This window comes from Asterias amurensis, chromosome 1, assembly GCF_032118995.1.
Source record: "Asterias amurensis chromosome 1, ASM3211899v1".
In the NCBI taxonomy this organism is placed as follows: Eukaryota; Metazoa; Echinodermata; class Asteroidea; order Forcipulatida; family Asteriidae; genus Asterias; species Asterias amurensis.
Window position 1 is genome coordinate 22,204,229 of NC_092648.1, and position 25,632 is coordinate 22,229,860.

The window sequence follows — 25,632 nt, forward strand, 5'->3', positions numbered from 1 at the left end:
TACATGGCTAATTGTTTTGAGAGTGGGACTAATTAATTTCCTGTCATAACAAATCGACTTTGGTCAGTTACCAATCACGATGAACAGTTAGTCAAATGAATCAATTTTTAAAGACAAAATATTATTGATTGGTCATTTCATAGTGTATTGACTAGTCAGGTTTTTTTTTATTGTAAGGTAGTAGTTTATTTGTAAAGTTTCAAACCCTAAAAATAAGACAATGGTAAAAGTCTGTATACTAATAATTACATATTGTGGAAAATGTGGAAAAGATACTGAAACCGACTGCCAGATTTTCACTCATTATGACCAAAAATGGGATCTTATTTATCAAAATAAGATATTAATTTGGGGTCATTATGAGTGAAAAGGAGGTGGTTGCATACAGCATTTTACCCAAATACATACCATCACAGCACACAGAAATCCATTCCAATTCAGTATTCAAGATAATATTCCAATGAACAATTGTTGATTTTATACCATTAGGGTGTCTATAGTTGGGTTCTTGCACAGGGCCAGGTGAATCATGGACCCTCACAATCCACGGGTGAATGACCAACCTTTAAAAAAGAAGGAGCCCAGGAATAATCATGTCGATCTAGTCCCAACTGTACCATGGATTGCCAGTCTTAATAGCTGGGGATAATCCTCACAAGGCAATAACTAGGAAATGAGAAATTGCAGCAGCGGTGTGTGAGCTAAAAATATCATGCCCAGGCAGGCAGCTAGGCATTCACCAAATCTTGCTAACATCTTTTTAGTGTACTACAAAGATGAATTGACAGTTAACCACAGACAGTGAATCACAATCACACAGCAGAGTATTACAAAAGCCTTGGGCTGGTCGCAGGGAGGTACCCCCACAGCTGGTTATAGGGCCACAGGTCCAGGAGGGATGACCAAAGAATTATCCGCCCCTGGCATTTTAGGAAGTATGGAAGAAAAAGATACACACTTTGCTTTGACGGCACGCCCCTCCGGTGTAAACAACACTCTCCGAACTCATCAAAAGTGTTAAGTTGTCTAATCATAAATCTGTGAGGAGGAAGCGTGGAGATTATGTACAAATCACTGGGATTTGCCGCTCTCACATATGACATTCTCGTCTTGGTCTCAAAGTGGGCCTGGATGAGTGAAATAGAATTGGTCACATTGTGGATATGACAAGGCGTGCTCTGTGCTACAGTAATTGGGGTGTATCCCCATGCTGAAGCCAGTTAACCGCAAAAGGTTACACGTCCTAACAGCTCATGTGGGAACTCATGGAGTGCAGATCAATCTGAATCACTCAGTGTCAATTTGGGCAATCTAAAGCTCAAATTGAACAATTTAGTTGAAATAATACAAAGGGGACACACACAAAAAAGGCAAATGCAACAACTGGTCCGGGATTTGGTTCAAAAGCACCCCAGAGACAGAGGACAAACAATGTCTCGGTTAAACAAAACTGACAGCTCCAGAAACTCAATATAAGGTTATGCCACTAGGTGGATACTCTACACACATTGAATACACTGCAAATTCCCAAACCAAACTTTGCTTAAGCGGGAACGGTCTACTAAGAACTGACCGAAGTGTAAATACAGCTATTGCTCTACATGGTATAAAACAGCCTAAATAAGCTTGCATAGTCTAACATTGTCACTTGTCAATGTCACATTTAGTTCCTTTAAAAGAACAACTTTAATTTTAATGGAGCTGGGCGAATATTCTCAAGCCCTTGAAAGAGGGGAGGACCCAATTCTTCACTATTTCTCAGCAATTTGTTGTGTACAGGGTGAGAGTCACTGCTGACAAAAACTTTCTGAAACTGAGATCCAGATCTCAGGAGGTATGCCTACATTGAAACAATGACGGTACCCTCTGGAGCCATACATTTTAAGGAGCTTTAGGAATAGTATCCTCACTACTACATGGAAGAAAATTTGTAATTTTCTTCCTCCAATTTTCTTCCTCCATGGTGCTAGAGAAGCAGACCGAAGAGCCTGACTTATTTCATTTCAAAGAAAATACAGATTTTTTTTTTTTACCAGGCAGACTTCAAAAAGTCTAAACTTTGAGAAAAGTCTGAACTTTCTCCTCGCTGTGTGTCCAACCTGATTGAGCAGACATCTTGCGTCTGCTCCTGCAACAATCTGGGTGAGTCCTATCCCCTGTAGAAGGTTGTACAGGAAAGCTGTTAATAAAACTCCATTATGAAGAGGAAACCTGACTTATTTCATTTCAAAGAAAATACAGCTTTTTTTTGTTTACCAGGCAGACTTCAAAAAGTCTAAACTTTGAGAAAAGTGAGCAGACATCTTGCGTCTACTCCTGCAACAATCTGGGTGAGTCCTATCCCCTGTAGAAGGTTGTACAGGAAAGCCGTTAATAAAACTCCCATTATGAAGAGGAAAGTCTCAAATTAGCCATTACACCCAGGGTCCAGTGTCTGATCCCAGGCCATGCCAATCCACCTGTTGTAAGGGGTTACAGGTGGCTACATGAGGTGTGTGCCTGTTTTTGTTCAAAGGCACTGGACACTTTTGATAATTGTCAAAGACAAATATTCTCACTTGGTGTATCCCAACAAATGCATAAAATAAAAAATCTGTGAACATATGTGAAGAGAATATTGAAAGAAAAAACACTCTTATGCGCAATCTTGTGTGCTTTCAGATGCCTACTTCGAGCCTGAAGTCTTTAAATATTTGAGTGAGAAACTTCCTTTTATCTAAAAAACTATGTTACTTCAGAGGGAGCCGTTTCTCACAATGTTTTATACTATCAACAGCTCTCCATTACTCGTTACCTAGTAAGTTTTTAGCTAACACTTAATTTGAGTAATTACCAATAGTGTTCAGTGCCTTTAATACCAAAGAGCGAAGGTGGGGGGGGGGGGGCAGAACCCTCCATGCTGGCCTGCAGAGCTAACGAGGCAGAGGAGTGGCTGCAGATGGTGTGACTATATCTCTCACTGCAAGGTCAGACGGAAATATCCATACTATGATTTCATAGGTTACGGCAAATTAAAAGCTTATTTAGGATTATCTAATCGTGACCATGAATTTTCTATTAATGGCATTGTTCATTTGTTGAGGTGTGTTGGTAAGTTCTGTAGTACTTAGATAATGAAGACAGACGCTGAACTTATCATTCTGAAATTTTAAACGACAGTCAACTTAGATATTTACAAAAATACTTGCTAAAAAAATAGTTTGAACATTATTTCCCACCACCTACAGTGGAAAGTTATCGTGTAACACTGTGCTCCCTCCCCCATCCCCTTCTTAGAAGGCAAAATAGTCCTCACTTATCAACTTTATCGGCCTCAACTGACAGCCTCCGCATGCGGTTAGTGGTACGAGTGCGGATGACTTGTGTGCACAGTAGTCGAACGATGTGATAGTGTGTATACGGGTGGGTCATGCGGTGTGATCGCACGCACCACGCACAGGGTATACGGGTGGGTTTACAGCGGCGTCTTTTCGGAGCGAATAATGCGACTGCCTTGAGCAAGGCTATTTTAGACCCTGCTAGTTCAAGAAGCCAGTCTAGTTATCTTCACCTGACATAATGCACTGATTAGCAGTGAGCTGTAAACATTTTAGCTTCTGTCATTAAGTGACTATTGAAGCCATGCAATGGCCAATAAAACTGACACCTTACCGCACACAGCAACATAAAACATTTTTATGAAGTGTTGCGAGAGTTAATTTTCTAGTTTTCTCTTGGGATGGTAGGTTTAATTACCGCAGTAATCCAGACACCTGTTGTCCTTACTCACATCTTCTTCAATTGACTTGGTATTTCAATCATTCCCCCCCCCCCCCCGACAAATTTTAGACAATAAATTTCCAGTTTGGGCAAAAAGGATTGGCTTGGTTGAAATGTTGAAAAAAAAAAGGATTGACAACTTTTCTACAGTAATTTCCATTAGTGAATTTGTTTTTCATGCTGCATGTTTTGTGTATGCGCCTCGACCGGATTTAAAATACATGCAGGTCACATGAGTGTATTATTAATATTAAAATTTAGGTTTCAAGCAAACGCGGACCAGTAAAAAGTATACTCAGGCTGGCAACTTCAATGTTGAAAAGCATCCCTTTGTAATATGAGTACTTGTGAAAAAGCTTGGGGGGATTAGTGAAATGGCAAGAAAAATTAACGTGTTGCCTATTATTTAATTACAAAATCAATAAATAGATACACAACTAATTAACCTGGATATATGATACTGAAGAATGGAAAATCAGAAAAATAGCTTAAAAAGGGTTAAAAACTCTACTCTTCAATTTAACCTCCAAAAATTGAACATTGTTTGTATACTCTATTAATAGGGGCATGTAAATCTGTCCTAGTTCCACTGTAGAATATTCCTTTAAAAAATATTCAAATTGTCCAACGATAACTTGACCTTGTTTGGGTGTCTCAAACCAGTAAACATGTGCTCAATCTTTGTTTCCCCCAAAATAGTAAACTTATATGACGGACAGGTTCAAGTGCAATTCCAACTTCCGAATGGTCTATTTCTGAAGTCCATGTTTATGACACTTGTTTAACGTTTGTATTTTTGTTCCCCTCATAAAGTCACAAGCTAATTTACACAGCCTACATATCACCACATTGTTATTTCAGAACAGTCTAGTCACACTTATCGCTGATTACAATGAATGCACAAATTTATGTAGGGTCACTGCAACTGTTGACACTGTTCTAGTTTTTTTCTGAGTGTTATTATGCTTTTCTTCCCCCTGTTTGCCCCATATTGAAATCATCAAAATATTGTTGAAATGGAAACTTTGCGGAGTGCGAACGCTGCGTGTTTTCATGAATTGGGTTGCGGAATTGGGTCACAGAAGTGCTTTATACACAGACCGCCATTCACAGAGGCCTGGATTTGCTGTTCAAGTTGGTAATTACTTTCAACAAAAGCTCTTTTGTTGAGTTTCTCTGAGCTCTTTCTCCGGTTGGTGGTATTATTGATATTGGGATCAACAAAAACCAAGGTTCCTTGGGACTGCTGAGATTAAGTAAAGACCAAAAAACCCTGAGTCTTAGAATCAACATAACTCTTAAAAGGGTCCAGATTGAAAGGCCCTACAAAGTGACCTAATGCAGTGTAACTTTCAAGACCTTGTGGGGTACGGGGAACGGAGGTTCTCTGTCTCTGATCAGCAGTAGAACCAAAAGGTATTCAAACTATTTTCTACCACATTCTATTCGTATTTTTAACAGTTTTATTAGTGTAAATACTGTTTTCATAAATATAATTTGTAACATTGTATTTTTTTGGTATATGTATGGTTTTGTCGACAAAGCAAATTTTCATTTTATGGACAATTAACATTGAATTGAATTGAATTCAATTCAATTCAATTCAATTGTTCCAGAAGACATGCCCAAACAGGAAAAACATTCAGGCCTTATAGTTACAATACATTTATTTTCTTGGGTTTGTTATGAACATTTCTTAAATTGCTATGAAAAAGTTCTGTTTTTATTGCAGTAGTATTAAGGCCTAATGCATAAAAATTGTAAAAATTTAAAGGAGAGATGAATTGAATGGACTGACATTTCCAATCATCTAATTCAAGCTTGACACCGAGCATATGGGCCGTGTCGATCGATATAGAATTACTCTTAGAGCTGACCACTTCATGGCCGCCGAGTGAAGAGTCAACCCCTATAACAAATGAACAAGTAAATATTCCTTCATTTGCACAGGGACCAGCAGTGTCATAATATTGACCAACCGTCAATGAAACTTGGAATGGAAGAAGGGGGAAATAAAGGTTTAACTTCGGCCATGGAGGTAACTACACGCTTTAGCGTAACCTTGTTAGGGGTTGCGGGTAAACAATGTTGAAGGAACACTATGCCCACGTGACTTATAATCTGATCACAGATCTGATTTAGTGCAAGATGAAGCTTGGTGAGAAAACCTCTTTTGAGAATTGGACAAAATTATTAGCAACAAATAATTACTTTTGGTGTTCCATATTGGAAATTGTTCAATGACTTTTCCATGTTAGGATTTGCTCAATATGAACCAAATAACATAACTTTGGTCAAACCATAGAGTAAGGTTACTCTATGGTCAAACAAATATTCATATAAAAATGATAACTCACCAGCAATGTAGCCACAATGAGGCTGCGGTAACACCCCCCCCCCAACAATTTGCTAGTAGGTGGTGCCCCTCCCCCCCCCCACACACACACACAAGCATATCCGCCTGCAACTGTGGACCTCCTTTTGTCCCTCTTTTGTTTTATACATTTTTGTTGGCAACAGCCCCCGTTGGTTTTGTACATGTTTTCCAAATGTGGACCTTTCCCGAACCGTGTACCCTATTAATATCCTCTTTTGTTATATGTCCCCGGTTTGAATGTGTATACATACTCACAAAATCCAATACATGTAGTGCCCCCCCCCCCACCCCCCACCCCTATGAAGTTATCTTGGCTATGCCACTGCTGTTCAACAAATTCCAAATGTTTTGGGTACATCTTATGATGGACAGAGGGAAAAAAACTACCATTGTTTAACTCCATGGCTACCATCATTTAAACATCACTTTCTACCTAAACCCAGTAATACATCATTCATGAGGGGCGATGAAATATGCATAGAAACTGACCTGTGAAGACTTCAGCTCAAGGTTGGACACCTTGGCAGACCATGTTCATATTTTCAAAGAACCCTGACCCCGACTCATTGTGACTAGATCGAAGAACAAAGCAATTTGATTTTTTTCTTCCAGGTTTTAGTTCCTCCTCTTGGAAAGAAACACTTCACAGGAATAAGAACTTGAAGGATGCCTTGTGTAAATCAGCACCAGCTCTTATGAGCCAAAAGTGTTTTCTCCCCACGAGATACCCGAGAAGAAGAAAAAATTAAATTGCTGGCAAAGAAACTCGAAGTGACCAAAAAATTGTGTTCAAAATCCGCCACTAATCAGAGCAAACACCAGCGCGCCAGTTTTCAATTGGCGTACTCTCAACTGCGAAATTTGAACTCTAAACTTAAGAGCTCATCAAGAGGCCCGAGAAATTGAGGACCTTGTGCGATGGCGCTGAGTGAGGAGTGCCACTGGTGGCCGTAAGTGAACCCTGAGTGATTGCACAGGTGGGGGATCAGGGAACTGGTTGAGTCGGCCAGCGAGATAATGGATTGATGACTTCTTTTGTTCTTTTGGGACCCAGCCGTTGCTGGGATGATGACCCGATGACATCATCTGTTGGTTGAGGAAGAGATCATCTTCGAAGCAACCTCCAGGTTAAGGCTGGAGGGCTATTTGGTTCTAGATGTGAAAGAGCGACTAGTTTTACAACCGCTGTCAGATTAATCGTGACTAAAGGAACCTCAGCATTTTTGACGTTTGTTTGCTCTTGGATTTTAAGAATTTAATCATTGTTAATTCAATCACATCTCATCACAGCTGTGTTTGTGATGCCATTTTGGGAGCTTTCATCTGTCGCCTGAATTTCATTAAGACATTTTTAGAGGAATTCAAAAAAGTTTAGAACTTCTTAAACAGTGGCGTAACAAAGTAACGGCAGATGGCATTTATTTTTTTCATTTTTACTACTCCTTTCTTGTTTTGTTTTTATCTGTACTTCTTTCTAAGGAGCATTTCTGGACAAATTTCTCTCTAAATAAAACACTCCCTAAAAATTTACAGCCTTACTCCAGGGAATGAAGCCTGTATGCTTTGTGTTTGAAAGGGCAAAGGCACCAAGGCATTTTCTCCTTGGTGAGGAAAGTGTGAATTTCTACTGGAGCATTGCAAGGGCACAATGACAAGGGGGCATAGAGACAATCAACTCTGTTGTCTCAATGAAGAGTTAGGCCTTGAAATCCATTGATAACATTCAAGCAACAATGGTTTATAAAGAGAGGTTTGGCATTAAAGCATCCATCTGTGTTTACTTCAACCACATGCATCCCTCCTCAATCCTCAGTCTCTAAGACAGAGACGCCAACAACAAGAAGACATATCCGTTATCACATCCACAAGATCCATGTTCAATGTACACAAGAATCAGTCAACGCTAATGAATAAAAACCTTTTCCTTTTTTGTATTTTAACTTTGGGAGATCGCCAGTCCGGCCAACGACCCGATGACATCATCGGGATACATTTTTGATGGGTGTAATCCTGGGGGTTAATGAATTGCTGTGGCTGGTCATTGACCGTGTAATGAGGGGCTTTTATAAAACTGGGGACTCGGCATGCAAGCCTTTAAAATGTTGATGAACTTCCGAGAACGAATGACCCTTAATGATCATAGTTGTTCCCACTCGAGGGAAATCCTCCACACTTGAATGTCCTTACAGATGAAGAGATATATCCTAACGATTATGGTTTTCAGATTCATACACCTTAATTTTCCACCTTGTCGATAAGTTTGCATTTGAATGATATGGTCATGATGCTAACCAAAAAAAAATGAATAAATACATATATTAAAACTTGAAAGGAAATGTTAAATTTTTGCAGGTACAACAATGAATAAATTTCCTTTGAGACCGAGTGTTGTCTCTTTATTGAGGCAAAATTTACATCTATTAAATCCTAAGCTAGTAAAATGGGCTAGCTTGGTGGTCTGGTAGTAAGACATCTAGCATGACAAATGTCTTCGGTTCAAATCCAACTTGAGTGATATGCCTGTAGATTTTTATTTCACAGATTTCTGGATTCAGGAAAGTACTAAGTAAACATCAACAGTGCTTAATACACATCAGTTTAAGGGCAAAATCCAAATAACATTCATTATCCCGATGTAAAACTAACACCAGTTTAATCATTGCATTTCCCACTACTATATAGGATTCAAACAAATTGATAAAAAAAGAGGAAGTTGTTATAATTATGTGCGTCAGTTTTTCCGTTAAAAATGTACACTCAGATGAAGAAGCACTCAATCAATGCTTAATGTCTGAGTGCTTTCATTTGATGCACTTCGAACATGAGTGAATTGATATATGCCCAGTACTTCATGACAATATGGGCTAATGCTAGAAATACAATTACCAAATTATAGAAAAATAAACTCCATATTTGTTTTCGGTCCAGAAAACTTCCCCAAACCATGAAAAAATTTCTGAGTCAGCCCAAATTTAATTATACCATATAGTAAGGAAGGGTTTGTCTTTGATGTTCCAAATGAACAATGACCATGTTTAAATTAATTAATAAAAAAAAAAGACCAGGCCTTGGAAGTAGTCGATAAGCTACAGCCAACTACTCCTGGTTGGTAGGCGACCAATTGATGATTTATTGCCCACAAACCAGCGGCACAGAAAATTTACAAAGACCCAGTCTTGTGTACATCAATGAAGCCTGTAAGTCGGCGGCTTCAAAGGGATTTCATCTCATTGAAGATTTGTAATTTTCCACCTCCCTGTAGTCATTTAGACCACGATATAGACAGCTGGATAAGTCCAGCATCTTTGTTTCTTCCAGTAATAAACCTTCAACGGTTTGATAGATGACTGTGAGTTTAAGGGCAAGGCTATTTTTTTTTATTTTATTTTTAATGCCCCATCATGAGAAACTGTTGTACTCAAGTCGGGGGAAAATGTTAAGTGAAAGAGATTAATAGCTAGCGGCCGTGTACAAATATCATCCCCGGTGACAAGGACCCTGGTATGCGTTTTTTAAAGGTGTGAGCCTGGAAGCAGTGTGTTCCGAGACGGGAGGAAGATAAATCTGAAGAAAAAACGCGGTGCGGTGATGAATCGTTTGTGAGCATGCCGCTCAATGCGTCGTGCGGCTCTACCACTCCAGTGCACGTTTGTCACTTCTGGAGCTTTTGTGTTCACGCATTGATCTGGCTACCCATGAGTGGTCGGATCATTTTGTTTCATGCCCCTCGTCATTGATCATAATCAACAAAGGATCTAGGGGAGAGATGCCGGCCTGGTCCCTATCTAGCTGGACAGGCATGGGTTATTGGATTTCCCCGTTTCCCCCTATTTTGTTGTTGTCTGCCACATCTGTGGGGAGCCCACTTGCCACGCGTACAATTAGCCACACTCAATTGCACAATCCAAATAGGCCTGCCCCACTGAAGTATACATATCATTCTTACATTAAGTCCTATTTATCATGGAGTCTCTGACAACTGCAAACTCAAAATAAGCGTTTTGACACCCCCCCCCCCTACACCAATTCATCTTCTCACTTTCAGATCTCCTTTTGAGAATTTCCAACCTAGTTATGATGAGTCAGATTTCTTGTTTCTGGAAGCAGATTCTAAAATCACACCATTACAATTGTTATTCAGGTGTTCCAAATCCTTGTATTTTGTGAAAGCGGGTGTGATGTCGATGATTAATAGCCACAGACGAAATCAACTGAAGCATCAATCTCTGCCATGCTATGCAGGCACAATGAATGAGAAGCTATGCATACACTTGATTATAATTTTGTTTGTAAAGTTCTGAGAAAAAACTTTCATGAGATGCAGTGTACCATGCTTCTCCTGAATAAACCCAAATCTCGAAGCTCCAGGGTTGACAGGTCTTTTTTCTTCAGCTGCGCCACACATCTGGAAACCTCTACCACTTTACCTAATAGATCTTGTCTTTGTACCACAAAATTCAAATCTCTTCTCAAATCTTATCTTATGTCACAGGTTGTCAAGGACTAAATTTAGTTGTGTCTGTGTTCTTTTGTTTGTATTTGTTTACTGCGCCTTGAACACCAAGCAAGGATATGGATCTGACGCATAAAAAGTCTTTAGTATTACCTGTCACCTGGGCCCAATTTCATAGAACTGCTTTAACACAAAATACTGCTTTAACAAATTCTGCTTAGCAAATATGAGCAGGATACCAGTCACAGATAATAGTAATAGTAATAGTAATAGTAATAGTAATAGTAATAGTAATAGTAATAGTAATAGTAATAGTAATAGTAATAGTAATAGTAATAGTAATAGTAATAGTAATAGTAATAGTAATAGTAATAGTAATAGTAATAGTAATAGTAATAGTAATAGTAATAGTAATAGTAATAGTAATAGTAATAGTAATAGTAATAGTAATAGTAATAGTAATAGTAATAGTAATAGTAATAGTAATAGTAATAGTAATAGTAATAGTAATAGTAATAGTAATAGTAATAGTAATAGTAATAGTAATAGTAATAGTAATAGTAATAGTAATAGTAATAGTAATAGTAATAGTAATAGTAATAGTAATAGTAATAGTAATAGTAATAGTAATAGTAATAGTAATAGTAATAGTAATAGTAATAGTAATAGTAATAGTAATAGTAATAGTAATAGTAATAGTAATAGTAATAGTAATAGTAATAGTAATAGTAATAGTAATAGTAATAGTAATAGTAATAGTAATAGTAATAGTAATAGTAATAGTAATAGTAATAGTAATAGTAATAGTAATAGTAATAGTAATAGTAATAGTAATAGTAATAGTAATAGTAATAGTAATAGTAATAGTAATAGTAATAGTAATAGTAATAGTAATAGTAATAGTAATAGTAATAGTAATAGTAATAGTAATAGTAATAGTAATAGTAATAGTAATAGTAATAGTAATAGTAATAGTAATAGTAATAGTAATAGTAATAGTAATAGTAATAGTAATAGTAATAGTAATAGTAATAGTAATAGTAATAGTAATAGTAATAGTAATAGTAATAGTAATAGTAATAGTAATAGTAATAGTAATAGTAATAGTAATAGTAATAGTAATAGTAATAGTAATAGTAATAGTAATAGTAATAGTAATAGTAATAGTAATAGTAATAGTAATAGTAATAGTAATAGTAATAGTAATAGTAATAGTAATAGTAATAGTAATAGTAATAGTAATAGTAATAGTAATAGTAATAGTAATAGTAATAGTAATAGTAATAGTAATAGTAATAGTAATAGTAATAGTAATAGTAATAGTAATAGTAATAGTAATAGTAATAGTAATAGTAATAGTAATAGTAATAGTAATAGTAATAGTAATAGTAATAGTAATAGTAATAGTAATAGTAATAGTAATAGTAATAGTAATAGTAATAGTAATAGTAATAGTAATAGTAATAGTAATAGTAATAGTAATAGTAATAGTAATAGTAATAGTAATAGTAATAGTAATAGTAATAGTAATAGTAATAGTAATAGTAATAATAATAATAATAATAATAATAATAATAATAATAATAATAATAATAATAATAATGGCTGGTAACCATATTCTGGAAAACATAATTTTGTTGTGCTTCAGCTTAGCTTTCTTTTGTGCTCTCGTGACTGCCCTGCATTCACCTGCAATAATCTCACTCACATTAGCACCTTACACCAAGGAAACTTTTTATTCGGCAGGAAATTAAAAATATTATCCCTAAAGATCCCAGTCACTTATCTCCAAACTCTTGATGGTAAAATCATTCTTGCATCACTCTCGAACATTACACAGACAGGAACATTGCCCGACGCCAACTATAGTTTCAATTATCGTTTTCAAAGCCAGCGTAATCCACAGAGCAATGGTATAAATAACAACCTATTTAATATTGCAACATTGCACTCACGAACCTGCAACACTCATCATGCGTAAGATAATGTCCCTTTACTATCGAGACATAATTAAATGCATTGTGCTTTAAGTGGTAATTTATGAAATAATAATAAATGAAAAGGAAAAAAATCAATTGTACTTCATCATCCTCTTGGAATAATCCGGCACCAGACACGACTGACTGACAAAAGCCTTCTAATTGGTCACCCTACCATTCATATCCATTTACTTCAAAAAGGAGAAAAAAACACAAACAAAAGCTAAACCCACTGAGGCATGTTTTAAAGAGTAATTTTCTTCTGTGTTAAGAATAAAAAACCACAGAAGCCTTGGAGCAATGGTGTGTAAAACATGCACGGACATTCATTCTGCACTGGCACTTAGCGATAAAATTAAAAGTCCTGTGTTTACTTAAATTAAGGACGAAATGCTCGCAGATGAAATATTCAACAGAGATTCCACAAACAAAGAGTGAATAATCCTCATGACAAATACACTCTTGCAATTAAGATTTCCCAGACAGCAATTGTACGATTGCAACAAGTAATATGACTACATCACGTCATTAAGGCTATACATTGCTGCGGAGCGGGAGAGAATGTCGGCTACAATAACAGAGAGCATCCTGGGTAAATGGCTTTCCTGGTACGAGTCTTGAAGCGTTCCAATCTAACTTAATTAAAGTGAGCCATCTTTGTTTATGGCTTGAACTCTATGACGCTTCCGTCTTCATTGCTTATAAAGTGGATGCTGCTCTAACGTTGCATATCAACAAAGAGTAAGTATCAGCGATGGTGGTGTTTGGTGTAGCAATGTAGAAGTGCTTGTCTTTTTGCCACAACAGAATTAGCATAGCGTTTATACATAAAGTACTTCTTTCTTCAGAATAATTATTTTTTTCAAAACTGTGACTAGTTTTGCACAGCCATCAAATTGTCCTTTTCTACAAATGTTTTGAATTACAAGAATATTACACAGCTTTACAATACATGTATGTCGCAAACAAAATAGAATAATTAAAAGAATATGGATTTTTTGTTCAATGAAATGATTCCTACAACAAGCCCAGGGAAGAACATTGTATTGTTTGCCTCAGCCATGAGAACGTAACAGCTTTGGCTATTTTTCAAAACTGTTCAACTTGAAAATGCCTCTGGAAACGAAAATTGTTAATAAATGTTCAGACACATTTTGATTAATAATGCACCGTGTACAAACACAATGGGTCCACACTCCTGGACAGACACTGCGTGAGGTGGTTTCATTCATTCACACAGCCTTGAGACACTTGGCCCAAGCCGACCGAACTACTATTTATTTTTATGAATGAAACAAAAGGTTGTGTGACATTGAGACCCCAAAACTACAATCACCATGCTGTATGATTTCACAACGTTGGCCAACAAAGGGGATCGATTTATTAATTTACAATCAAAATATTGAGGGAAAGCATTTAATAGGGCTGTAAAACTGTAATTGTGTTTTTGCTAAAAGAAGTAATCTATATCAAAAATATGTTTTGTAAAGGAGACAAATATAATTGCTAGTGCAACCTTCATCTAAAAAAGCAATTGCAAAAATTGTTTTAAATAAACAATGTTTATGGTGATCGACTTCTATTTTGGCAATTAGGCCTCATATGTAACATTTCAATTTACACAGTATAAAAGGGCACTCATAAAAATTAGATGGCAGAAAATAGTTAAACTTTTTCTGCCTGTAGAAAAATTTAAATTCCTGTACAGTTTCAAGAACAATAAATAGTTCCCCCCTGATAATTCTGCTGCCACTCAAGATTTAATTTAACCTGATTTTATTACATTTGTTTGTAAAACGTTTTCAATTTGTATTGTTTGAGGCTTTGCATGGTGTGGAGAAATAAGAAACTATAAATTAATAGTGAACTTGCGGGTAAAACCATGTGTATCTCTTAGGGGGAGTGTTGGCTCTGAAAATAGCCGGTTTGGTCTCTTTTCAGAGCCAACACTCACTCTAAGAGATTTACAAATGGTTGTACACTATTTACTTATAGTTTCTGCTTAATTTTTTCAGTAGTTGTGAGAATCTGGTGTTTGAGTGTATAGACGATGTGACCTCTGACGCCACACGAAAACCATAACATGATTCGCGCGCATACCGCCGGGCAAAACCTTTGTGTTTTGGCAGCCAGCTAGAAAGTGTACCCAATCTTACTTTGACTACGCAACTCAGTGCCCGGCGAAACATGACGTATGTAGTGTTTTGTCAACAGAGGGCGGTTTGAATGTAAACCTTTGGTCACATCGTCTATAGCAATGACCAAATTTTTATCAGCAGCTAACTGATTGCATTATTTCAACATTGAAGCATTTTTTTTTTTAAATCATCCTTGCAAATCATTGAGATGTTTTCTTCAAACATATTTAACATTTTCATTCAGAGAAAATAAATTGTGTCAATCATTTATTAATTAATGACAAAATGAGGATGTTGATTGGCAAACTGCTTATCAGACTAAAATGACTCATAATATAAATGCAAACTGTTGTAAATGCCTCATTTTTTTTAGTCTAGCAGAGTCTTTCTCATAAGGCTAAACTAACATAACTGAACACTGACCTATGCTGTGTGTATTCTTTATTTGTGGTTTAGGGGTTTTGGGGTCCCCCACCCCTCCCCCTCCCTTTCAAAATTATTTAAACAATTTAAAATGTAAATTGGTGGTTAAATTAATTGGCATTTGTCTGCCAATAAAAGGTTATATAGTGAAGCTTTGATTTCTTTATTCATTCACTTAATTTCAATTCTGTCATTATGGGTCATCTGTGGCATAACAGAAACAAAACAACTGAAATCATAAATAATTTAATGATAATTGCAGTTATGCCATGAAAAATTAATGGAAACCAATTAGTTTTTGATGAGGCATTTTCTGGAAGTAACTTCATACCATGGTTGTTCACATAAGTGGTCTAAAAAACAATGATCCATGCCAACTACAATACAAGTTCAGAAAAATGGTTATGCTGTAACTGTCTTTGTACTGGCTTCTACAGTGGTCTAAAAACCACTCAAGGAACAGTGAAGTTGTAAAGCGCCCTCTATAGTTAACAGTCCACTAGTGCAGAAATATCACAGGGGTGTGGAGAAACAACCCACTGCTGCAATAAACCCTGTAACTTATGACATCACAAAATAGAAAAAAGAGCATGTGCAGCCAAATGGAAGAACACATAAAATTTGATATTATTTCATGGAAATTGCATTGTTTTTCTTTCTTTTTTCTTCTGCAAAAAATGGCCCAACTTTTTTGTTTCTTTTTCTTCCCAACTTTTGATATGAACAAAAGGGGGCATGTTTAAAATCTTTAACCCTTGAATTTGTGTGGAAATTATTAAAATGTGAAATTTTCATATTTAGAAACTATGTTTCTGATAACTTAGAGTGACATTTATCATTGTTTTTGATAAATAATCTGTTTTTAAGTATCTGATTTTTAAACCAGTTAGTTTGTAAGTTTAAGTTTTGAATGAGAACTATTGTTGACTGGCATAAAAAAAAATGTGTTACTGTCAAAGAAAATAACACTTAACTCTTATAAGTATTTAATTTTTTGATGCACAATATCTATATCCATGACAAGAATTCCAAGGAAACTCCTCTCCTTCACTGCATGTCCACACCCCCTCCAAACCATTTCACAGTTAAGGCACGCTACATGAGAAGTGACAAATATAGTGATACAGAAAGCCTGTGGTTTTCTCCTCTGCAGGCATCTAATTCTGGGCATTCTTTCACACCCCGGTCGGTAAAAGCGCTCTTCTCCTTTCAGCAGATGAGACCGCTCTCCCTCCGAGTCCTGCCTCCTATCAGATAAACAACATGTGCCCATGATGGCCCATCACCACGTCCGAACATTCTTAAGAACCCGCATCATCTCCCGATGTTTTCTTTTTTAATCCGACCACACGTATGATATTTACGTTAAGGAAAAACACAGTACTGACCGGAAATTTAGAAGAGAAGGGGTTTTGATCTTTGAATTCTGCAATTTAGGGAAAGGTTTTATGATTCACACATTCTTGCGAGACAGTCAGTCTAGGTACAGATGGGAGTTTGGGGGAAAATGGGACTGAAGAAACAACAGTGACAGTGACTGAAGAGCCAATCAAAAACTGGTAAAAAGTGACATGAAGCAGGCACATGATAACCTTTTAGAGCAAGCTTACCCCCCCCCCCCCCCCCCAAACCATCAGTCCTTCTCTAATACAACCTTGAGCAAAGGAAAGGAGCTATCCATCTAGCAAAAACATCAATGTGACTGAATCTTTCATTCCTTAGAGTTGATTCTTAGCAACATTCTTTCTCAAATTGGTAAGATTAAAAACGTAGAGTATCTTTTTGACAAGAAGTAGGGCAGGACTTAAGCTTCTCTGAGGAAGAAGTAATTGCTTGGTTGCAACAGTTTCAATTTGCCTTTATCCTTTTATAATATAGATGAAAAAGCTGATAAAGTAAAAGTAGACTTTTCACAGAACCTATTTTGGTTCTCCAACTCTTCAACACTCTCACTTGTAACAATTCAATACAATGAGAATGCCTATCGGCAAAATACCACCCCCTTCCTGCAAACTTTAATGCACTCACCCAACTAAGCTACTAAAGCCACAACGAAAAACTCAACTTATTTCCCTTTTAAAAAGCACTTCAACTCCTCAGTTTAACAAACACGGTTAACTCTTGAGACTGTCCCTACACTAACAACACAGTGAGAGGGCGTTACGAGTATGTGGAGAGGACAACAATCAAATCAAATGTCTTCAGAATTTGTAACACTTCAAGAATGCTTTGAGGAGGCCGCCTGTTCCAAGTATCCATTGAAAAGGTGGTGTTATAAAAAGCAACAATACAAGGAGGACACTAACGCAGACCGCCACCGAGCCAAAAAAAAACAATGTCCGAAATGCCTTGAGATCAGACGCTGGGGTGAAATGCCAATAGAGAGTCAAGCTGTGTTGATTTTGTTGATGGTAAAAGGGTGAGAAAACAACAACAACAAAAATATCAGACGGGAAAATAGAGATGCAGAATGATGCGGTATAAGTGGCCGAAGAATCAAAAGAGTCTTGAATGACCTGAAATTCCAACTGTCAATTCGCTCCTCGTAAAAAGACTAACATAAAGCATGGGTTGAATGGTTTAGTTCAATAGCCAAGGCTCAATTTCACAAAACACTCAATTTCATCTTAAGACAGGATGTCAACATCGCTATAGTGATTTGCATTGTGACATCACAATTTGCTTAGCAGTTAAGATTGAAACACATCTTATGGTGTTTACTCTTAAAAGTTTTAATCAGTGTAAATGTTATGCTTATTAATCTGAGGGTTATTTTAAATGTTTAGGTATTTTCTTCTTCAGATAGAAGTAACCACCCCATTCCTTTTCGTTGATTTTATTTGTAACTCATGAGAAGTTCTGTATTTATCTGCAATTCATGTTGTTTTAATAAACCATTATAAAATGAAATGAAGATCAATATGAATACGTCACCATGGTCAAGTGATTAGACTGCAGGACTTGCAACCACAAAGTGGTGGGTTCATTCCACCAGCTAACCGCTGATTTCACAATTACAAGAATAAATATTGTCTAGTTACTGAATCACAATTTCTTGATTTGTGTTATTCATAATCATAGACATTAAACCAATGTTTGTGAGAGAGAGATTGGCTGTTGCCAGCTTGTTGTTTGAATCCCTTTGTGGGAGTTTGCCAAGTTCCCTTGATGGGAAGATCATTCAAACCAACAAACAAACAAACATTAGCTTCTTGTAAAAACGAGCCCTATACTTGGAAAGAATGATTCAGAAATTCCAGCCCCCAAATACTTTCACACATTCCAACAGACACTTAAATTCTCATTTCAGCGATAGCAAAGTCAAGTACATTATTTTGATTCAACTAAAATATGTGGTATTAGCGCCCTCAGTGTTGAAATTGCATCAACTTGTAAAAGTTGTCTCCTCTTTGCTGATAGCCACAACCTTATTTGTTTAATGTAGGCCCCAACTCACCTCTGGTCATGGTAGGTGTATTCTATAAACAACAAACCTTACTCAAATTTTGTTTCTGCCTTTTTGTATTCATGGCATGAATCTTTGACTTTTGAATTTGAAAAAAAAACCTGAAGTACAGTCCAATTTGGATCAAGAAATTAAGTCAGTTGTGTCTTGGCCAAATTATGTAGAGCATGTCTGACGGTCATGTTATCGGACTGTGGGTTCGAATCCTGGTCCTGACACTAATGTCCTTTATAGGCAAGACACTTAAGTCGCTTCTCATCAATGAAGAGAAAATGTGTACCTGGGAGGGCAGGAATTGTTGATGAGAATGATGATCAACTTGGGCATCCATCTGGCTACTGTACATAAGTTTAAGGCCAAATAAACAGGGTAAGTAACAGTGTAAGGTGCTTTGATACAGAATTGAAAAACTCCTTACTACATTACTATTATATAAAAATACTGCATATGAAAACGTTTTATATTAAAAAGAAATATAACAGCAAGTAAAAGCTCATTATTTTTAAGAAAATGAGAACAGACATCCTGAGTGCTCGGTGAATCCTTGATAGTCTAGACAATTACCTGCGTAATTAATCTCGTCTCCCTGGTCTCAGAGATAAAGTACTTAGAAAAAATTACTCATATAAATGGAATAAACATATGGGACGCTTAAAATGTATTTAACTGTTTCTTCAGTGCAATTTTACCACCACTCAAAAAAAAACTACATAAACTGCTGCATAAATAGAGAAAAATCAAGGAGATTATTTTGGGATGATAAATGCCAGATTGCAAACCATATCTTTTTATCTGTTTAGTAAAAATTAATCAGTTCTCCAACGCAGGACTCACAGCTGTTCAGTTAATTCTGAAGCAAGCAAGGCAGACCCCCACCAATGTAGTAGTAAAAAGTGTAAACAAACATGAATTTATTGACACTATATATCAGGAGGAATGCTTTGATCCTGTCCTCCTACCGCCAAGCCAAACAATCATGCAGATGTCTCCAGCAGTAAATTGACTACAAGTTGCAATGACATGACAGACATCAAATGGAGAAGTACAACATGAGACAGGGGGACACCTTATGTACAGCAACTCACTGGACACTATTGGTGATTACTCAATTTGTTAGCATAAAAACTTACTTCCCTCTGTATTGAGCAATGGAGAGCTGATGATATACCGATAGTATAAAACATTGTGAGAAACTGCTCCCTCTGAAGTAACGTAGTTTTTAAGTAAAAGGGTAATTTCTCACTTAAATAATTCAAGACTTTAGCTGAATTATTTTATTATGCATCTGAAAGCACACAAGTTTGTGCAACAAGGGTGTTTTTTCTTTTATTATTCTCTTCCAACTTTGATGACCAATTGAGCCCAAATGTTCATAGGTTTGTTAATTTATATATTATGTTGGGATACACCAAGTGAGAATACTGGTCATTGACAATCGAACGTGTCCAGTGCCTTTAAGCTTAAACATGATTATCTGTGTAAGCTCAACGCCTTCACCAACATACTGTTTGGAGGAGCATACACTCTGCCCATCTAATGTTGAACACAGACTCGAAGCATCCAAAGTGACAAACATGTACATATAAATCTTTCAAATATTTACATGTAGACTTAAATATTTGAGACATTCCTTGTTACTTTCGATTGGAAGATACATGTCCAGAAAAAACAGATGTGATCTTGGGAGCAGGCAGATAATTTAAAAGCAAGAAAAAAGGTGTCTAGGACACTCCTTTATATTTAACAAATATAACCCTTAGGAACAGAAGCTCCAATGTAAGAAGATGTAATGAAAATTCAAAATGAAATCTTGTGTTGTGGATGTCGTAAGATTAAAAACGTCATCCTAGCACTTTCTTTTTGAGAAAGTGAAAACTGCCTCTAGCTACCAGGCAATCTTGGTGGTCTAGTTGGTAAGACACTGCTCTAGAATTGCAGAGGTCGTGGGTTCAAATCCCACCCGAGTAATATGCCTGTGATTTTATTTCACAGAGCTCTGGAAGTACTGAGTGTACAAACCAAAATTAATATTATTTATTTTCGATGCAGTTTTCCATCTATTAAAGTTAGTGAGACATGTGAAACATCATCCCATGACAAGAGAGAGCTGTTTATGTCAGAGATGCAGATTTATTTATTTGTTAACTAACAAGTTTGTGCCTCTGTCTCTTCCTTCTAAATCAATGACGACTTGAAATCACAACACTTGTCTGCAGAGAGGGGGGACTGAGTCTCGATCTCGTCCCCGCCTCAGGGCCCCGAGGATACCATCAAAGAAGACAACCACAGAATTCTCTGGACTTATGACAGGGAGAAACAAACAGAAATGATGTTCACTGTATATAGAGTTGCCATGGCCACCCCCAGGGTCCAAAACCAGATAGGGTTTCAGAGGGTGCGCATGTGTCTGCATAAAAAAAAGACAAAAGCGAGCCGGCAACTTGCAGGGGTGGAAATCACTTAGACTAGGAGACGAGATCCGATGGCGAATGTAGGGGAAGATTACCAAGCATTGCCAACAGTAATGCTTTCTAGGGGGGGGAGTCATTGGTTCTGATTAATTGGCACAGAGTGTATAGCTCCTTGTAACATGAGAGAGGAAATTCCAGTACAGGGGGACTGGAACGATCCCCCAGAAATCAATGGTTTAATTAAAGTTGGTGACATTTGCGGTGCAATTTCAATCATTCAAGGTAGATTATTAGTTGTGATGGATGTGTGAAACATTTGGTATTGGCGGCTGTATTGTGTTGTAATTGTCGTGCAGTTTTGATAGGACAATAGTGGGGTGTTAATGTGATGATACAATATGGTTGCTGCCTGTTAACTGTTTTTATCACTTTGTTTTATGAATAGCTGTTGCAATACTTTTTCTGTTAAAAAGACTGTTAAACCTGTGACATCACATGTTCATAAAAGAGTCACAACGCAGAGACATCCTGCAGGCATGGTTTGGAAGAAAACATACAAATTTATGGGGATTGCACTCTCTGATTTTTTTATATAAAGGAAGGAGCACATCTCAAAGCTAGCCTCTTCAGCCATTATTTTTTGAAATTATTGAATTTATGTGGAGTAAGGACACAAAATTGTAAAGTTTTACCAGTGTAGTATCTTGCCTGCCAGGAAATGTTGTGGATTGTACAAAGATTGTGCAGATACATCTTCCAAGATTTTAACAAAGGCCTACTAGATTACTCCAATTTCTTAGCACTTTGTTAAAATGTTCCACAACTTTGTATTCCCCATTTTCTGTTTGCATAGATAGAGCAGGTTGTCTTTGCTATAGCTGTATAATACATATTCTTATTTCCATCAAGTACGAACTGACACAAACAAAAGCAAAATGCTTACACAGACCTTAGGCGTGGAATAAGGTGCACGCTGGTCAATTTTGATCAATTTTGATCGCCAGCTAGACCAGAATGCACCTCATTCAACAGTTAGCACTTGCGCAATAGATATTTGGGAAAAAGGTCTATGGGCAACAAGCTTTCTGCTACCACAGAAGCATTTATACTTCCCATAATTGTGGAGAGCCAGCGCCATGAAACTGGGCCTAGTAGGGGAACAGGGAATGAGTCAGTGGTGGAGACTGGGGCACAAGTTGTCACCAGACACCGATATGAATTAATGGACTCAGGGTTGGATGACACTGTATCTATATGATACCCTATAGGATCATCCCAATTCCACTCCACTCATCCCAATAATAATACCTCCGAGGCTTACACAATAATAGGATGTAGCCGAAGTGAAGATCTTACATCTTTAAAGAAAGATGCACATTGTGTTGGTCGCTTACTTGAGATCTGGATTTCACGAATTGAAAAAATGTTTTCAAGATGAGATTGATGGCGTTTATCTCATCATTATCTATACTCAATTGAGCTTAATTTAAACCTCTCCACACAGAGCATCAATGAATAGTAATGGCTTTGTTCATAAAAAAATAAATTCAGAAATTAAACCAAATAAATTTTCAAAATGCTCTTGAATAAACGCGAGAGTTAAACGTGGGCATTACTCTTGTGTGAGGTACTTTGTGTTGAAGTTGAGGGTTGACATTGGTACACAAATGTTGTGTTTCCTCACTGCACCTTCAATGTCATCTCTACATAAAAAAGTTTAGTTTTGTTTTAATGTATTATAATACCATCTACCCATGGCATACAGTATCTTGTTTCATTCGCTAGCTTATATTATTGATGAGTTCAGAAATAATGTTAACAAAAAATGGAGCCTTTCAGCTAATGAGTAATGGAACTGTAAGACTTGGGTTACAGCATTCCAGTATAAAATGTACAAAACAATAAAGAGAGAGGGGTATTTTAAGACTGTAATCAGAACAAGGCAATGGTTAAACCATACATCGAAAATAATCAGGATTGCTTTCGACTTTCACTCTCATAGATTAAAAACAACCTCATAAACAAAAAACTGCTCAGCAGCTTTCACTTCTCAAGGTTTCTGAAAATCCATAACATTTTTATGTGACATTTATAATACTTCAGGCATCCGGCTCTTTCAAAACATTCTCTGGCCCATCATCCCGATATTTTTAAGATTTATTCCCTCTCCCGCTTGTAATGACCTGACCGTCCGATGTTTTCCTTAAACTGAACTCTTTATTACCAATTACCCTTCAACTTGAGCCCCAAATAAGGTGAATATGTATGATGAGGATGATGGGTACAAGCTGAACCCATTCTTGTCTCTTTTTGCCGATGAATACTTGATCTTCTGTGTCTCGCAAGACCACAAAATTTATTGCTGCATCTGGCGTTGGTGATTTTCAGCAGAGCTGCCCTGAGCCGAGTGTGTGTGTGTGTCTGCCTGTCTCTGGTCAACTCTTCAAGTATGAAATAGGAGGTGATGAGATAATGCTATTTTTTATTTCATCAAGTGGATAAACTTTTGACCCTAAATATTTTCAGAGCTGTGCCATCACAGTTTATGTGATGTCAGGGCTGGACCCTGTGATATGGGGCTGGCGAGATGAGCGAGCGGCAGCCATGGCAAAGGGACATCCTGAAATGCTGTTGGGCTACATTGCTTGCATTGGAAGGCTAGACACCACAACATTCTTAGCATAGCAAGATGTGGAACACTGATGGATGACTGGATGACAGTGATGCATGGCCTAAGAAGATTTCTGACAGCTCCAATCCAGCTACTTAAAGACTGTAACAAATGTTGCTCATGTCTCCAAACATAACCGACATCATCTATCTGAGGGCCCAAGCAACGTCATAAATCTTGGCAGAGAAACACATGTATTACACATGGAGCAAGAATGCAGAGCTGCCACAAGCAATACTGCCCCCATTGTGCAGGTTTCGTTACCTCCATGGTTGGACACAGATCGGTTTACCTTTAGAAAGGTATGAGATTGATAAAAACCAACTTATACCTCCATTATTAAACATTGAGGTGGGAAAAATTCTGCATGGTTCCCGATAAGGAAGCAACCACATCCTTATCTGATAAATATGTGCAAAGTTGATTCAACAATGTAATCACCACATAAATTAAAATCATGTCACATCAACAGCATTTCTGGTTTTCATTGAGAGAGAAAAAAGAGCTCAACTTCGCATTTGTTTGGTTCAAAAATTAAATAAAACATCTGTGTTTAACATTTACTTCTTTATATTACATTGTTCTAAAAAGGAAAATCACCTCACTCAAAAAGACTTTTAGTATCACAGAAATTCTTTACAGAAATCTTAAGAAAAATGTTGAGGAAAATCTACAGAGTCGAAACACCATCATTAAAAATCTACAAAATTATTAGACCAATGGTGTGAGAAGTCTACAGAACAGAGTAAAAAAAAACACCAACGTTGTGAGAAAACTACAGAGATGAAAAGACCAATGTTGAGAGGAAACTACAGAAATTAAAAGACCACTGTTGTAAAAAAAAAACTTATCAGACCAATCAGTGTCTTGACAAATGCACAGAGGTAAAAATACCAATTTACAAAAATCTACAGAGTTATTTGACCAATGGTTGTGTGTGAGAAGTCTATGAATCAAAAAAACTTATGTTGTGAGAAATCAATAGTCAAAAAAACCTAAATGTCTTCCTCCATGAAAAAACCAACAATGTGAGAAGCCTACAGACCGAGTTAATAGACCAATAATTTGAGAAATCTATGGAGATAAAACACCAATGTCATAAAGTCTTGTGGATAGTCCTGATGAGATTAACAGCAACAATTGATCCCACAAAACAAGCTGAAAAATTAGACAGAACACAAATGCTCCCAACAAAATCCTGACAGTGGTCCACATGTGCCCCCCAAACATTTTATCAACTGCACAAGTTCTTGGGGAGCCAATAATTTACAATGATTTGCCTGGACCCTTCTGCTGAACTGCCAAAACAAAACCCAATTAGACCGGTCCCCTCACCCCAGACGAGGTCATCTCTCTATAAACCCACGAACCAGACTATAAGCATCTGGTAGAAGAGTAATGAGTGGTGGCCTGGGACCAGACAGAGCCAGTCCCCACAAATCATTGGAGGTCCGCAGACAACAAGGCTCAGGGGATTATTTTACTCCATACCAGGCATTACTGAACATGTGGTGACTGGTGATGGCCATCGTTTGTCATTCTCAGATCACTTTTAGGACCCAGAACTTCAAAATTGTTTTACAATCACCAGTTCTTTTTCTTCAAAAAGGTTTGTGCTGCAGAAAAGAAACAAACTGTTTAGTTTAATGGACGGACAAAGTTGCTGTTATCCCATCGAGTGCACACTCGTTCAAACGCCAAAGGATCAACAGGCAGCTGGAAAGTCTCGTTCTGAACAGATTTCTTCAGTCTATAAAAAGAGAGGTTACCAAAGCCATAAACTTATCAACCCCTTTTCGAACAAATTCAAGACAATCTTAAAATCAAACGGTTTCACAACAGGAATCTATAGGGTCACACTTAAAAGATTAATTTATTTCATTGAGAATATCAAATATTATGTTGGTTTTAACCCTGACATTGATGTGTGATAAGCTCAGTGTTTCCAGGGTCCA

General features: G+C 37.0%; 1 protein-coding gene and 1 non-coding gene across 4 annotated transcripts in view; one reads left to right on the forward strand and one right to left on the reverse strand.

The window, feature by feature from the left end:
* Positions 1–25,632, reverse strand: part of LOC139952114 (uncharacterized) — a 215,447-nt gene that overhangs the window by 118,395 nt on the left and 71,420 nt on the right. The gene's annotated exons all lie outside the window — the stretch shown is intronic.
* Trnas-aga (transfer RNA serine (anticodon AGA)) lies at positions 20,491–20,565 on the forward strand. The gene has a single exon. It is a non-coding gene; the product is annotated as a tRNA-Ser (tRNA).